General features: G+C 37.8%; 1 pseudogene; it reads right to left on the bottom strand.

The window, feature by feature from the left end:
• Positions 1 to 720: 720 nt before the first annotated feature.
• On the bottom strand, positions 721 to 17,072 carry LOC124983208 (DNA endonuclease RBBP8-like; annotated as a pseudogene).
• Positions 17,073 to 17,323: the final 251 nt, after the last annotated feature.

The following is a 17,323-nucleotide window of genomic DNA, read 5'->3' as shown; positions in this document are numbered from 1 at the left end:
TATTACTTTTCTCTGGTCTGCTTTCAAGATTTGCCTTTATCATTGGTTTTCAGTAATTGGATTATCATCTGCTTGGGCATGGTTTTCTTTTTCATTTATCCTATTTGAGTTTTCTGAATTTCTTCAATTTCTAAGTTTTTTTCCCTTCATAAAATATAGGAACTTTTCAGCCAACTATTTTTTTCAAATGCTTTTTTTCTGCCTCACCCTCCTTTCTCTTTTGGGACAATAACACAAATTTTAGACTATTTGTTGTCCCACATGTCCTTAGCATCTATTCATTTTTCAATCTTTTCCCTCTTCTTTTCAGACTGGATGATTTTTATGGGCCTAGCTTCAAGTTTCATGACTCTTTCCTCTGCTATCTCCACTCTGTTATTGAGCCTGCTCAGTAAATTTTTAAATTTCACCTGCTGTATTTTTGAGTTCAAAAAAACTTAAATTTTTTTTTTCAAAATTGTAATTACCAAATAAAGTAAATAAACAACTCTCAAGTTAGAGTACAAAATGCAGCTTATTGTTTTAAAGGTGCAAAAGCAAGAAATAAAAGCGCATCCACCTTTTAAATAGTTGTATGGTAAGTAAATGCCATTTAGAAACATTTTTAATACAAAAATTAATTATAAATCAATTCACAAGAGACAAAAAAAATCAATGTTTAATACCAACTTTAAAAAAACTAAAATGGGAAAAACTGTTCTCTATCCTTCTGTTTTTTCTTCAAAATCTACGTCTTCTGTTCCTTGCCTTTTGGAGAAAACATCACGTGGTAAGGCTGCCATCTTTTTGAATGAGAGCAAAGATCAAGATCTCCTTAAGGTAACCTCTTTTCTAAAAGTCTATGTGGAAGGAGAAACAACCTCCCAGAAATTCTCTGGTGTGTTGGGTGGAACGTATTGATATCAGTGTCCTGAGAAGGAAGCTGACTTCTTTTTTCTTTCTTCTGCTGGTGTATCCGAATAATAAAATTTCACATTCCTTACATATGTGTGCAAGCAACTTTCTTCTGAACTATCTCAATATGAGGAAAATTTGTGGCCTGGTTTCTCTCTGATCATCTTTAAAATATGGCTCCACAGATGCTTTCTGCTTGGCTTTATCTTATCAGCATGTGTGATTGGTCTCTTTTTGGCAGCAGACAATTCCTCCTCTTCGTCTGCCATCCTGGGGAAATTATCTACCAAACAAGATTAGTATTTTCATGTGTCATCTGATCAAACATGTCTTTCAGACTATCATCCATATTATTTTCTCCATTTGGACTTTTTTCTCCATTTTGCTCTTGCTTCTTCATTTTTAAAAGCACAGTGTCACGGATCAATGTACTTACAGTCCACATCTACTATCTCTCCTCCTAATCTTGACCCATGGCCGTCCTTTGTGTCTATTACAGTAATATTCATTTTATATTGAGAAAGTTCTGCTCCTGGATCTATACTCCACTGGATATTTTCAAAGGACACATCTTGGTTGTTTGACAAAAACTTTCTTTTAGCAATTCTACAGGGATTTAACTGAAGTTCTCATACAAGTTCACATGATCCTTGGACTGAATAGGTTTTAAATTTTATTGGTTCATGAGAACCAGCATCCTTCATGTCATCAAAAAGATTCTCTGTCTCCAAACTTTCACATGGACTTAGAGGGATTTCGAAGACAGGATTTTCTTCTTTCATTTGTAATGGTGTTTTGCTGTCTGGTGAGGATTTATTGAAGGACTGGAGAATGCACTCCTTTAAACAGAGGTCCTCTGAAGAATCTTTGGGTAATATGCAGCTCCCATCCAAGGCCTTATGGCCTGAGGAAGAGTCTTTTGGAATAGGTTTAAAAGCCTCATAAAGAGTCACTTGCTTAAATCTGTTTTTAAAGCTCTCATTTACTTGCTTTTGGTTTTTCTTTTGACTCTGAATAGCTGAAAACCGGATCAGACAGATCCATAGATTTATCCTCTACATGATCACCATTCATGGAAAACTGCCTATCCATTGGAAAAGGAAAAGTATTTCCTCTATCAAAAGAGGCTTGAGGGTAGCTTACTTCATGTTCACTTTCTTCCTCACTTTTCTCCCTTTTGGATGTTCTGCCTTCCAAGGATTTCAGGGGTATGAGATGTTTATTGGTAATATCATCTTCAATGTGATCAGTGCTATACTATTTGCCTATAGACTCGCTTATATTTTTATCATATAAGTATCTGCCTATTAAAAGATGACTAGTAACCTTGTTCACTTCAGACTCAAGGCTATGTGTGAAAAGGGCACTATCTTTAGATTTGACCTAGATTTCTCTGATCTGGAAATAGAAGTGTTGCTAAAAGGACTGTTTTCAGATAATTTTTTCCCAGTGTCTAAAACAGAAGTGGATAAATTTATATTCAAACACAAACTACTTTTCATGTTAGAAGTAGATCCAAATACAGAAGATGACACCCGAGCCCTCAATTCTTGAAGTCTTTGATGTAGCATCTGAAAATCTTAAACTATCTTCACTATTTCTTGTCTATTTCTCCAAAGACTGTTTCTTCTGAGCTCCTTCTGAACAGTAATAGAGCTCATCACCAAGAGGGCTCAAGGGACCTTGAGATTCAGATTCTTCTTGAACCCCAAGTCCAAGTATTTCAGCAATAACTGTAGCCAAATTAAAAGATGATTTATCAGTGGTTAATGGCTTGTTCCCTGTGTTTCACTTGTACATAGCACTCCAGTTTACTCTGTGCTTTTTCCATGTATGGTACATGGAGATTCTTTCTTCCTAGCTGGTTAATGCCAGAAAATGAAAAGGCTGTTATTGATGAATTTGGAATAACATTTTCCTCACATTCAAGTTCAGTTACTTGATGCTGTTGGTCATTCTTGATTTTATGCTGCAGTTGTTCAGAAAGCTTTTTATTTTCTTCCTGAAGAATATTCTTTTCACTCAGAGTTCTGTAATAAATTTAAGATTCTGTTGTTGGATAGTTTTCAAATTCTTGTTGCTTTTTCTGCATATGTTCTTCAGTCGCTGAACAGCATCACATAATCCTGCCCTTAACCTATTTCTTTAGTACTAGATTTACCTATCTTCTAAAACTTTAATGGTTTCATGAAGGGCTTTCTGTTGCTCTCTCAGCTGTGGATTTTTAGTGCAGATTTATTCTAGTCTTTGTGCTTAGTTACGTTTACTTGTAAACCTTGTACTTCTTTATCATAATATTCTTTTAGTTTTGTCCAAAATTCCTTAAAGTCTTTAGATGTATTGCAGAATTAGGGCTTCCACAACTGCTTCCAGAGATGTTTATCTTGCTTAACAGGCTCCACACTCTGTTTGCTTAATGTTTTCTGACCTTTTCTGTTACATTATATAGGTGCGAAGTTGTCTTTAGACAGCCAAAATACAGCTTCCAGAACAGGCTCAAGATTCTCAGAAGCCCCAGGACAGGAGTAGACACCCTCTGGGGATGTGAAGGGACAGCAGTTCATTGTCCTCCATTGCCCGCTTCCCTCACCAAACTGCCAAACATTCTGCCAGGCAATCAGCACCTCTCAGGGCTGGGGGAAGGCTAGAGAGTGGCCAGCCTCAAAAATCTTCATCTCATTCTTTTCACACTTTCTATTTCTTTGTGAAGAATTCTACCTTTCCATTCATTTCAACGGATTTCAAAATTCAAGGGAATTTACCTTTATCTCACTTTTAAAGTCTTTGATAATTCAAGTATCTGGACCTCCTTTGAACTGGTCACTGTTGATTACTCTTAACGAAATGATGTACCCCATTTGTGTACAATGAATCAAAATGCAGTCTGTAAAAAATAAAAAAATAAAATAATAATAAAAAAAGAATTCAATAAATAATAATAAAAAAAGAATTTATTTTTCTTTTTTTCTTTTCTTTCTTATTTTTCTCTTTTCTGGTCAGTTGGCAGGGTGGGAGCTGTTCATTTCTTCTGGAGAATGTTGATTTGTATATTTTTTAGGAGTCAAGCAACCAGGTTATGTTGAGGCCACACCCTGGGGCTCTCCTTCCTCAGTCAGCAGTTCCAATCAGGTTTCCTAAGCCTTTTGCTCTGCTGTCCAGATCTGCCCTGCCCATGTGTTCCTCAGTGGGTAGACTGAGAATCTGGTAATTTTGATCAAAGTTGAGACTCTAAGGCCTTTGCTGTTTCTTTCCCAGTGTAACTCAGGGGTGAACTGGGGTCTTGAGGTGGCTGATGTACAGACAGAAAAACCCTTTCTCCAGAAATTCTGCTTTGGGACTTTCTCCCATACTCTCTGACCTCCAAGAGTTTCTCTCCCTAGTTCTCTGACTAGAAAGTTGGTTTTTCTTCCTCAGGATTCACCTTCTGGGATCAAGATCATCATTGGCGTTAAGCACTTGTGAGACAAAGGAGAAAGATAAGTAGCAGAAGTGACTTCCCATGTTCTTCACAGAAGGGGCCCCTTACCTACTGTGGACAGAGAAATGTTTTTTTTTTTTTTTTTTTGAGATTACAGGTGCCTTTACTACCAATGTCATCTGTAAGTACAATTTTATGACTAATACTACCTTCAGGTAAAAACCTGAAGAGAAAAGAGGAAGAAAGGAAAAGAATATCCTTTCCTTCCAGCCACCCCACCCACCACCCCTCCAGGCCACATGGATCCTGCTTCGCTGTTGTCTGGTCAGAAGCAGAAGGTCTGCCCTGGAGATTTTGCCATCCACACCTGCTGTTCAATCCAGAACATTGGTTGCCCTCAGGTCAAAGTCAAAAGATAAAGGAGGGGAAAAGTCCAGCAAACTCACTGGAAAGCTGGTCATTCTTCAGAGTCAAGTTTCCTCTCCTCTGTCTGCTCTTGTCAACTTTCCAGAATGCTCACACAGTTGCCTTAGTGTTCTTTCAGAGTTTGAATTAATAAGGGAGAGAGGCTGTAGTGGGCTTATTACATCTTAGTTGGTGCCCGAAACCCCTCATCCTCTTTGTGTAAAAAGGCCAGTCTCTTGAATATTTTTCATCTCTATTTCCTTTTCCTAATTCTCTCCAGGAAAATATCTGGGTGATGAGAGAGGTTTGTGTGTGTGTGTGTGTGTGTGTGTGTGTGTGTGTGTGTGTGATGTGTATTCTACACAATCCAATGTTAGCAGTAGAGAAGGTGTCCTCAGATTCCCTTCTGTGTCACCTGACCACAGATAGGTTGGTACCCGTTGAACACAGTGTCTGTTGGTCCTATCTGGTATTTGGGAGTCATAATTTTTATTGGTTCTTTTTAGTTATATAGGACAATAGGATTCATTTTGGCATAATTCTAAAAGCATGGAATATAATTTGTTCTAATTCATTCCTCAGTTCTTCCTCTTCCTCTTCTCTCCTCCCTCCTCCTGTTTGTTTCCCTCTGCTCTACTGATCTTTCTGCTATTTGCTTATAGTTTTTTGTTTAAATTAATGTCTTGGGGATGTTCATGATGCTAAGATTCACTGTGGTATACTCATATATGTACATAGGAAAGTTAGGTCAGATTCATCCCTCTGTCTTTCTCTATCCAATACCTCCTTCCTTCCCTTCATTCCTTTTTGTCTACTCCACTGATCTTTCTTCTATTCTTCTTTTAATCCCTTGCCCCATTTTGTATTAGTTTCCATGTATCAAAGAAAATATACAACCTTTGATGTTTTGGAATAGGCTTATTTCACTTAGCATGATGGTCTTGGGTTCCATCCATTTACCAGCAAGTGTCATAAATTCATTCTTCTTTGCAACTGAGTAATACTCTGTTGTGTATATATACACCATATTTTCTTTATCCATTCATTTGTTGAAGGGCACCTAGGTTGACTCCACAGTTTGGCTATTGTGAAGTGTGATGCTATAAGCACTGATGTGACTGTGTCTCTGCTGATTTAAAATTCTTTGGATATATATCTGAGGAATGGGATAACTGGGTCAAAGGTTCCATTCCTAGTTTTTTGAGGAATCTCCATACTGTGTTCCAGAGTGGTTGCACCAATTTGCAGTCCCACCAACAATATATGAGTGTACTCTTTTCCCAACATCCTTGTCAACATTTATTGTTATTTGTATTCTTGATAATTGTCATTATGACTAGAGATAGAATCTCAGTGTAGTTTTAAATTTGCATTTCTCTAATTGCTAGAGATGTTGAACATTTTTCCATTTATTTGTTGACCATTCATATTTCTTCTTTTGAGAAGTGTCTGTTTAGTTCCTTTGTCCATTTATTGATTGGGTTATTTGGGTTTTGGGTGTTACATTTTTTTGAGTTCTTTGTATATTATGGATATTAATGCCCTATCTGTGGTAAAGATTTTCCCATTCTGCAGGCTCTCTCTTCATGCTCTTGATTATTTCCTTTGCTGTGAAGAAGCTTTTTAGTTTGATACCTTCCCACTTATTGATTTTTGATTTTATTTCTTGCTCTTTTGGAGTCTTGTTAAGGAAGTCACTTCCTGAGTTGACATGGTGGAGTACTGGGCCTATATTTTCTTCTAGCAGTTGCAGAGTGTCTGGTCTAGTTCTGAGGTATTAGATCCACTTGAGTTTTCCCAACCCCATTTGTTGAAGAGGCTGTCTTTTCTCCAATGTATGTGTTTGGCTCGTTTGTTTGGAAGGAGATAACTGTATTTATGTGAGTTTGTCTCTGGGTCTTTTATTCTATTCCATTGTCTTCATGACTGTTTTGGTGCCTATACCATCTGTTTTTGTTATTATAGCTCTGTAGTGTAATTTGAGGTCTGGTATTGTGATGCTTCTTGCTTTACTTTTCTAAGGATTGCTTTGGCTATTCTGATCTCTTATTTTTCCAAATGAATTTCATGACTACTTTTTTTTTATTTCTATAAAGAACATCATTAATAGGAATTGCATTAAAACTGTATAACACTGTTGGTAGTATGGCCATTTTGACAATATTAATTCTGCCTATTGAAGAACATGGGATAGCCATCTTCTAAGGTCTTTTTCAAATTTTTTCTTTAGCATTCTAAACTTTTCATTGTAGAGATCCTTCACTTCTTTTGTTAGATTGATTGCCAAGTTTTGTTTTTCTTTGTTGAGAATACTATCAATGGGATAGTTTTCCTAATTTCTTTTTCAGCAGATTCATCATTGAGGTATAAAAATGAGGTTAATCTATGAGTGCTTGTCTTGTATCCTGCTACTTTACTGAATTCATCTACGAACTCTAGAAGTCTTCAGGAGTTTTTTTTTCTTCTAAATACCGGACCATGTTGTCAGCAAAGAGAGATAATCTGAGCTCTTCTTTTCCTATTTGTATCTCTTTAGAGTTCAGAGTGCCAACCATTACACTATGGAAACACATTTGTATCCCTTTTATTTCCTTCTCTTGTGTAGGACTATGTTTGAATAAGAGTGGAGTAGGCATTCTTATTTATGTTTTTAGACAAAATAGTTGCAGTTTTTCTCCATTCAGAATCATGTTGGCCTTAGGTTTAATATATACAGCCTTTACAAAGTTGAGGTAAGTTCCTTCTATCCCTAGTTTTTCTAGTGTTTTAAACATGAATGGGTGCTGTACTTTGTCAAATGCTTTTTCTGCATCTATTATGATCATGTGAGTCTTGTCTTGAAGTCTATTTGTGTGGCAAATGACATTTATTGATTTCCATGTTGAACCAACCTTGCATCCCTGGGATGAAACCACTTGAACATGGCACACTATCTTTTTAACATGTTTTCATATGTGATTTGCCAATATTTTATTAAGAATTTTCACAATGATGTACATCAAGGGTATTGGTTTGAAGTTTTCTTTCCTTGATGTGTCTTTGTCTGGTTTTGGTTTCAGGGTGATACCCTGACTGGCTTCATTGAATGAGTTTGTGGGAGTCATATTTTGTCCACCTCCTGGAGCCCCTATCCAGCCATTTCCAACTTAAATCAAATTTGCTGTCTATTTCATCCTATTTCTTTCCTCTGGGGCCTGTGAGACCAACAGATGGGGGTTCAGGCTTATCTACTGTGTGCCTTCTGATACATCCTCACTTTTACTCCTCTTCCGTGCCAGCTATGATCATGAGGAGCTGCCTTCTGGACTTACAATTCCCCCTCTCATATCCAGAGAATCAAATCTCCTGGCCCACTCTTCTCATCACCCCAACCCCCATCTGGTTGCTGTTACAAGCCAAACTCCAACCTCTGCACAAAAGTGGATGTGGAGAGACCCTGGCATCCCACTTCCTCCCTTGTTCTCTGTCCTTCTACTTCCTTCTTCCTCAGTTTCGCAGGCCTCAAGTCTCAGCTTGCTCCTTTCCCTTCCTATCTAGCATGGACCTCTCACATGTAAAATGATATTATCTCATTCTTGCTGTGTTTAAAAGAAAAACAAGGAAACCTAGAAATCCTTTTCAACAGCAGCCGTAGTTAAGATCACAGAAGCCATGACAAAGGAACATGTACAATAGTATGCAAGGGGGGTGGACTTAAGTGTGATTAAGATTTCGTAGTCTGGCAAATGGTCATTCAAATATTGAGGAAGCACATATTTTCAAATGTGGAAGAACTCAGAGACTATGACACCTAGGAGCTTTTCTTGGAATTATAATTAAAATACTCCAGGAATTATAATTCCTGGAAAATTGTTGGAATATGTCAAAGCTAACTGTTTGAATGTTAATAAGAATGGAAATGTCACATGTCTTACAAACTATAGTAAGAATAAAAACATCACAAATAAAATTAGGAAATAAGGAAGGAAAAGTTAGAGAAACTTTTAGAGAAAAAAATGTTGTCATGGGCTGGGGTTGTGGCTCAGTGGTAGAGTGCTTGCCTGGCATGTGTGAGATACTGGGTTTGATCCTCAGCACCTCATTAAAAATAAATACATAAATAAAATGTATTGTGTCCATCTACAACTAAAATATATTTTAAAATGTTGTCATATAAGATTTATAGGTAATGAATTAATACAATTCATAACTAAAATATACATGTGGTTTTAATTTCTTTGTGTATTACCATATTTTTTCTTAGCCTTGGTAGGAATATTTGAGACTGTGTCTTGTAGCAAATAAACATTTAATTTAAGATTGGTAAGTTTTTCAAACTTATTTCACTTTTATTTCTGCTAAATAAAAACTTGCTGAAATTATGTGTATGATGTAATTTCATTTTACAGAATTATTTTTATTAAACTATTCCCATTCTTTTAATTAATCAATTATTTTGATTAGTCTATTCCCACACTTCCAGGTATGTGTGTATGTGTGATATTCTCATAGCAATATAATAAAATTACATCTGGAATTATGTCCATTTAATTTAATGATGGTTATTTCTAATTATCAAATTTTGTTATACTTTACTAAACTGCCATAATAATAAAAATTATTATTATTTAGTAATGGATTAATTCACTCAGGTGTCTCCTTGGGAATTTTGACAGACATAGGATGAACTGGATTATGTCTCATGAGTGCAATTTCTTAGTTTTCATCCAAGAGGACCAGCCATCTCTCTCTCTGCATGAAACTATTCAACAAAGGTTAATTAAACTTTAAAGTGAAGAGCCTCTCTATATCAACAAAAAAACACAACCATATTTGATAGCCCTCACCATTGCTAATGGTTCCTTATATTTTGCTAAACATTAAAAACAGACACAACTTTTTGGTGTGGACTTTTCAAAAGGAATGTTGGAAGGACTATAGATGCTTACTCTCCCTTTTCTAAGATGCTAGAGCCCAGCAGTACCCAGCACACTCTAGGAACTCAACCAGTGTTTATTCCATTGAACTGAAATAATAAAGGTTTTCACATACTTGAAAGACTGACTGTAAAAGAGATTCTGCTTGTTCTGATTGATATCAGATGACTGTACAAAGATCATAGGTGGAAGTCACTGGAACATAGACTTGATTCAATAGTAGGATAATATTTAGTCATTTAGAAATCAGATTGGCTACTTCAGAAGTGAAATGACTTCTACTTCAACATGCTCAATAGAATCTGAGTATTATTTAAAGAGTACACTGTAAAGCAGATTCATACCTCAGAGGCTGTCTCCACCCTCCTACTAGTCCCACTCTGAGACTCCATAATTCTGTGAACTTGAAAAGGCAAGTGAGCACTGGCATCGTGTGCTTTTGACTACTGACTTTGTGGCTTACTTTGCTTACCACCCACATTTCTGATGGATAAAGTGAAAGAACTGGTTAAGGTGATTGTATTGCTTTTCCAGTTCTAAAATTTTCTCATCCTATAATCTGTTGTATGTGAGGAATATCTACAATCACGTTTTAATTCTATTCGGCAAATATCCACTAATTGCCAATTGTCTGCCAGGCATTGTTCAAGGTACTAAGATGGTGACTTTACTCTGTTTCTTTATGCTCTTTGTCATAGAGGAGCACAGACCTGGTGGGTGGAGAGGTGGCCCAGCTGGCTTTAACACAGTATGTGAAAACCAGAAATTAGTACCATATAACATGCACCATCTCTGTTACAGGAAGGTCCAGATGTTCTGTTTGTGCTGACTGACATCATCAAAGAGTTTCTGGCTGGCCTGACATACATTTCTTCCTCAGGAAGGCTTTCTAATGTATGTCAAATCTTAAAATTTACAGAAGCCTCCTCAACTACATGGAGTGAGAGGTGTCACATTCATCTAAACAATGATTTAAAACCGTCTTACAGACCTAAACCTCAAAGAAGAAGTGAAAATGCATCTCTTTAAAAAAAAATGATAAACTAGGTATAGTGGTGCACACTTGTAATCCCAGTGACTAGGCAGGCTGAGGCAGGAGGATCACAAGTTCAAGACCAGACTCGAGGCCCTAAGCAACATAGTGAGATCCTGTCTCAAAATAAAAAATAAAAAGGGCTGGGGATGTGGCTCAGGATTAAGTACCTCTAGGTTCATTTCCTGGTGCCAAAATAAATAAATAAATAAATTTATGACAAATGACATGGTGACAGATTTCAGTTTCCCGCCTGAGATGTGTAAAGCATGTTAGTCCTTAATTTTTTTAAAATGTAAACTGACAGTGATTGCATTTTTAAAAGAAGTTATCCCAAAACACTCCCTCCAATGCATTTATTTTCCAATGTAAGGTTAATATGAAATTCCAACTAACAATCCCCAAATAAAGAAAATAAAATTTTTATTTACTCAAATTGAGTTTTAAGCATAAAATTTGGTTTTCCTATTACTGGTTTCTCCACCACTCATCTCTGTTGTTATTCACTCTGAGCACTGTTTATTGAATGCAGTCACAGGGTGGAAAGTCAACAAACCCAGAAGATGCAGGTGTGGATGTGAGGAGAGCTGATAGAGCCCACAGTCCCCAAGGAAAATAAACAGAAGCCATTGATTTAAGTGAACTTAAATGTTGTCTGTAACCCTGAGGTCATTATCCTTCCTCTCCCCCTTCCTTTATCTTCTACGTATGTGCATTTAGGTGACACGAAAAAATTTAGACTTAAAGATGAATTTGGGATAATTCCCCAGAAATTTAACAGATCATGCTCCTCATGGAAAATTCAACATTAATAATGTCTCATTAAACAAAATTGTCAAACAACATTTTGTTAGAACTTAACACCTTGGATGCAATATTGACCTGGGGAAATGTTTTGTACTACAAATTTTGAAAAGGTACCCTTGGGTGAGCATTGTTTCTGAATGAAATAAAACAAGCTTGGTTATGATGAGAGAATCACAGATAATTCATACAAATTGCTTTCAGTTGAAACCAAACGCCTCAGTTTATGCTGATTCTCCACTGTTTCCTACTCTTCAACATCACAGTTGTTCTGAAATTTCTGTCATTGTTACCTGGTTGGTTATGACATCTTCGAGTTTATAATCTTTGAGCCATGGGTAGAAAAAAATGCACTGCCAAATGTTTTCTAGATTTAGATGTGTCAGGATAGTAGCCCCTAAGGTAGCAACTTTTACTCCATTACTAAATCTACTACATTTCACAAATTGGTAGCCTGTGGAGCACTGCAGGATGGTCAAAGGTGACGTAGCTTTTTCTCTGAGACACCTGCACACTTTTAATATGCTACAAAGGGTAGAGGAATTTCTAAGAGGCTGCTCTTGCAAGATTTCCTACAGTTGTTTAACCGCGTGGCATTTCTTTGCTGTCAGCTGTTAATGCCTCCAGTACTTCTGAAATGTTGCTTAAGTAGCAACGTTTAGGAAAGATTGAACAACAACGATACAGGGGGAAAAACTAACAACCTAAAAAGCTGATTAACACAAATACTTCTGGGTCTTTCTCCTCCCATAAGGCTCACATTCACGCAGTGTCACATTCTTGAACAAATCCAACCCTCAAACACCTTTCAAAGTTTTTGTTTGTTTGTTTGTTTTCTACTTTTTTTTTTTTTTAAGTTTTCTTAAGAAATCTAGGAGAGAGTTGGAGTGTATGGGACATAGCAAAACTTCCTAAAAACCCAAGGAACAAGTTCCCCTTCTCAGGATTTCTAAGTCTCATTGCATCACAGCTAATTTCTCTCTAACCTGTTCCACATTCTCACGATCCCTCCCAGATCTCTCTTCCTTTGTATCACTCTAAGCTCTAAAGCTGACTAGGGTTCCACTGCATTTGCATCCTCTTTTCTTTCATGCTTTGGACAATCAAAAGGAAACATCTCTGGACCCACCCTCATTTAAAAACTTGAGAGTGGAGAAATGTAAATAATGGTCGAATGGGGGTTTTAGGGGAGATTAACTAGGGCCTTTTATTTTTTTATTATTCTACAGTCACCTAGGAAGAATAAAAGTATTTCTTTTTACCCACTCCCCCTACTCCTTCCCAGAAAGTAGCAAGCAAATTTTCATGTTACAGGGCCAGTTGTGTTTTAGGACTTGGTGGAAGCAGAGATTCTATAGGAGGACCAGGTTAATTTGAAGCCTCAGAGAAAGAATTAGTGTGTTTAGTCTATATGGGGTGGGAGGGAATGGACCAGGGTTGTCGGGTGTTTTGGAGGGAGCTGGAGTCCAGAGGAAGCTTGCCTAAGAAGTTTGAACACTGTTGATGCTGGCTAAAGCCATCAATTGCCCACCCAATGTTTCCTGAAAAATTGAAGGAGGAACACTCAAGACACTACCTTCATTACTAGAAAATTGAGATAGTACACAAAGTTCTCTTAGAAGGCGACACTTCACTATCATCTGCTGAAACACTATAAACAGATGTTTATCTGTGATGTTGACAACGTGTAGGATGCTCCATGGGTCATGCTGCTCCAACCTGTGCAACTAACTATACATGATGGCACTCATTTTGGCCTTGGAAGCTGGAGTGAGCATCTGAACAGCATCTTTATTAGTAGATAGCACTTGGCTGGCAGGGTTGTGAGTGTAACTAGTGCTGGGAGGACATTGTGCAGTAGAAGCAGCAACATTAAAACTGGGGCGATCCTGAGAAGCAAAGAAGAGAAATCATCTTGGGATTTCCAGAGAAAAGTCCAGGATTCAATTCAAAAGAGCATGGAGGAGGCTTAACAAGGCAGAGAGGGTTCTACTGAAAAAAGTCATAGACGGTCTGTTTGTGGCTTATTTTCCCTCAAGGCATAGGGAGATGGCATCTGCCTTCTGACTGTATAGGGTCTATAACCTGTGCCCCAGGGACACAGAGCTGGCTGCCAGTGCTCTGTCCCCAGGTGCTGAAGAAGTCCTTCCTCTAGACAGATAGGCTGGTGCAGTAAGATTGTAGCCTTCAGAACCAGAATTACTGGTCTTAAGTACTGGCTCTACTACTTATCTACTGCTGCTAAAGAACTTAATTGTCTGAGCCTCAGCATCTCCATCTATAAAATGGGGATAATAGAAATCCATCATACAGAGTTTGTATGAGACTTAAATGAGGTTTGGAGGTAGTATATAAAATACTTAGAACATGGCCTGGCATTGTTGGCTACTATGATTATTTTCCTTGACCACCTTAGTCCCTGTCATTTCCATATCTGTTAAAATACTGGAGCTCCCAGAAAATTTAAGGCATGAATTTGGGTGGGTGGGGAGAGAGGAAATAAAAGGCATTACTGCCTTCTGAAAGGTGTAGGCCCCACAGAAATGTACTGAAGGCAAAGACAGGGAAAGAAAGATGGTCCTGTATATGCCATAATGTTGAAATATTTCAAATATTTGGTTCAGTGCTTCTGAAAACTAGATAGTGGTCGATGAAAAGTCCTGTCCCTGGAAAGTTTAATCATCTTGGTAAATACACGAAAGTCCGTGAAAATTGGGCTGGAAACTCAATTTGTCCTGCCCTCTACTATAAAGCTGGAAGGGAATTTGTCTAAAAACTAACTAGACAATGAATTAAACCATAGAAAAGAAGTATCACAGTCAGTTTGAGCAGCTGTAAGAAAACACCATAGACTGGGGACTTAAATAACACAGTTACCTCTCACAGTTCTGGGAAATGAAGATTCAAGAGGAAGGTGCCAGCAGGTTTGGTTCTTGGTGAGGGTCCTCTCCCTGGTTTGCAGATCTACGCTTTCCCTCTATATCCCCACAGAGTGAGAGGAAGCCTTGTCTCTCTTCCTCTTATAAAGGCACCAATCTTGTCATGGGACTCCATCCTGGTGATGTCATCTAAATTCCATCACCCCCTGAGGGCTACAGCTTTAAATACCATCACACTGTGGAAAGGATACAAGCATTCAAGCCTTAATAGCAGGGAGCTAGTCTTTTAGCAAAAATGAGATCTCAGAAATGGCAAAGAATTGGAACAGCAATGCTTCCTGAAACTCTTCCTCAATGGCAGATGCGGCACTAACCCCCTCCAATGGGTCACATCACTCCACTGTCATGACAATCCTTGAGGCTAATGCCACTGTTACTCAATGCCACATGCTTGTTCATGTGAGGAGAAGCTGGTTTAAAACTGCTAGCCAAAAGTAACAGGGGCTATTTATCTTTCAACATCATTTGAATCTTTAAATTTCTTCACCTATTTCTCATACGTGAGGTTTAAAGTTTTAATTATGATTACGATTTTTATAAAATAATATTTTTTTCTTTTTTCTTTCTTTCTTTTTTTGTTTCTAACCAAGTTGCATCTCTACTGAAAGATTGCAGCTAAATGGATGGAATTGGAGAATATCATGCTAAGTGAAATAAGCCAATCCCAAGAAACCAAAGGCCAAATGTTTTCCCTGGTAAGTGGATGATGATATATAATGGGAGGAGGTGGGAAGTGAGAGAAGAATGGAGGAACTTTAGATTATGTAGAGGGAAATGAGAGGGAGGGGGTTATGAAAAATGGTGGAATGAGATAGACATCATTACTCTATGTACATGTATAATTACACAAATCGTGTTAATCTACATCATGCACAACCATAGAAATGAAGTGATGTACCCCACTTGTGTACAATGAATCAAAATGCAGTCTGTAAAAAAATAAAAAAAGATTTCCCAATCTCCCTTTTTTTTTTTTTTTTTTTTTTTTTTTTTGCATTTGTCAGGATTTTGCCCACTCTGATTTCTCATGAAGGTTGAAGTGCAATATTTTGGGGTACAAGCCAAAGAAAATACGCATGACTTCATTCTTTTCCTCTTTAAACATCTCTAGAAGACAGGGAAGTTTGGTTTAAATTTTTTTTTTCTAATTGTGTCCAAATTTTTCTATTTTGCCTATATAACTTTATTAGGGATGGGGAAATTGCAAATGGATACGGTTTAAATAAAAGTTTTTTTCCTTACATAATTTAGTTATCCTCACATAATTAAGGATTAAAGTGCAGTGTTTTCTATGCGAGCATGTGGGAGTGGGGGTTACTGGGCATTCTCCTAACTGAGCTACATCTCCGACTCTTTTGATTTCTTATTTTGAGACAAAGTTTTGTTAAGTCACCCAGGCTGACCTCCTGCTTTATGATCTTTCTGCCATAGCCTCCTTTACATTATGATACTGCTTAATAATAATCATTCCATTTAATAGGACTCACTTCCGATTTCAAAGTATTGATTGCCTCCAAACATACTTAAAAGTGAATTTCCCATCCTCTAACCAATTGCTCCCATACAGAATCTCTTACTCAAATGCCAGTTTTACAACAGTAGAGCCAGCATTGTCTAGGCCTCTCAGTGGGGGATCCTATTTTATACCTTTCCTTGCTAAATTCAATCATAATCAAATCCTGCTACTTCTTCATACCCATGCACTGATTTTGTATTTCACACCCATGGTGACACTTATTACAGCCCAGGGTGCACTCACTTCTCCTTGTCCCCATACAGCAGCAATCTCTCAGTAGTGCCCCCCCTTCTACTCTGTCTCTGTTCATCTGTCTCCGTCTATGGTTCATTCAGTTGCTGGCTTAGTCGCCATGAAAGATCCAGGGTGGGCATGCCATAAACAGAATTCAGTTGTGGGAGGGAAGCATTTTTTAATAATTAAAATGTACAATTCACATAGAGGTTTAAATATTAAATTAGCAGATCTGAAACTGTGAGTGGCCTAAGCTACTGACTTTTTTAAAAATTCATTTTTATTGTAAACAAATGGGATACATCTTGTTTCTCTGTTTGTACATGAAGTAGAGGCATACCATTTGTGTAATTCAAAATGGATCAAGGGCCTTGGAATCAGACCAAAGACCCTGCATCTTATAGAAGAAAAAGTAGGTCCAAATCTTCAACATGTCGGCTTAGGATCAGACTTCCTTAACAGGACTCCCATAGCATGAGCTACTGACTTTTAAGTGTATATAGTGTAGTGGAGGACTCAGAGAGAATGGGAGGATGACTCTGGCTAAACCAGCAAGCAGGAGAACAGGGGAGGAAAGGGAGGTGGGGCAAGAATCCACTGGCCTTTCTCAATCTCTCCTTTTCTCTCTAGTCTTTAGTTTTTTCTGCCTCTTCCTACTCATTCTTTGCCTGCCCTCCTCTTCAGTCTCTGTTTCCACCTTTTCCTATACCATTTTGTTCTCCTTCACTTTTTCTCCTTCTCTTTTTCCTCCCCTCAAACAACTGCATGAACTCACTCTCCCAGGGATCTCAGCATATGGCTGTTGTAGGTTGTGCAACCACCAAGCTCCTGGGCAGTGGGGTGGGTAAATCTTTGTGAACTTGATCCACAGAAGTTGAGCAACCTGATCAACCTTCTGCTGAGGACTGTACATGTTAGCTGGTTTGACTGCACATGCCTGTTTACATGGATGTGTAGTGGATAAGGTCAACATAGGCAGAAAGGGGCACTTTGGAGAAATGAGCAGATTCCTTGTTCTTGCAACACAACATCCTACCTACTTGATGATGTTCATTGAATATCTACAGATTCAAGTTATTATTTTAGGGGGTAGGATGCAACAGTGAACAAAACACATATTCCAAAGATTTGACAAAGTATAAACAAAAAAACACAGCCGGGGAA

The sequence above is a fragment of the Sciurus carolinensis genome, chromosome 1 (genome assembly GCF_902686445.1).
Source record: "Sciurus carolinensis chromosome 1, mSciCar1.2, whole genome shotgun sequence".
NCBI classification, from domain to species: Eukaryota; Metazoa; Chordata; class Mammalia; order Rodentia; family Sciuridae; genus Sciurus; species Sciurus carolinensis.
This window is presented reverse-complemented; position numbering and strand designations above follow the sequence as displayed.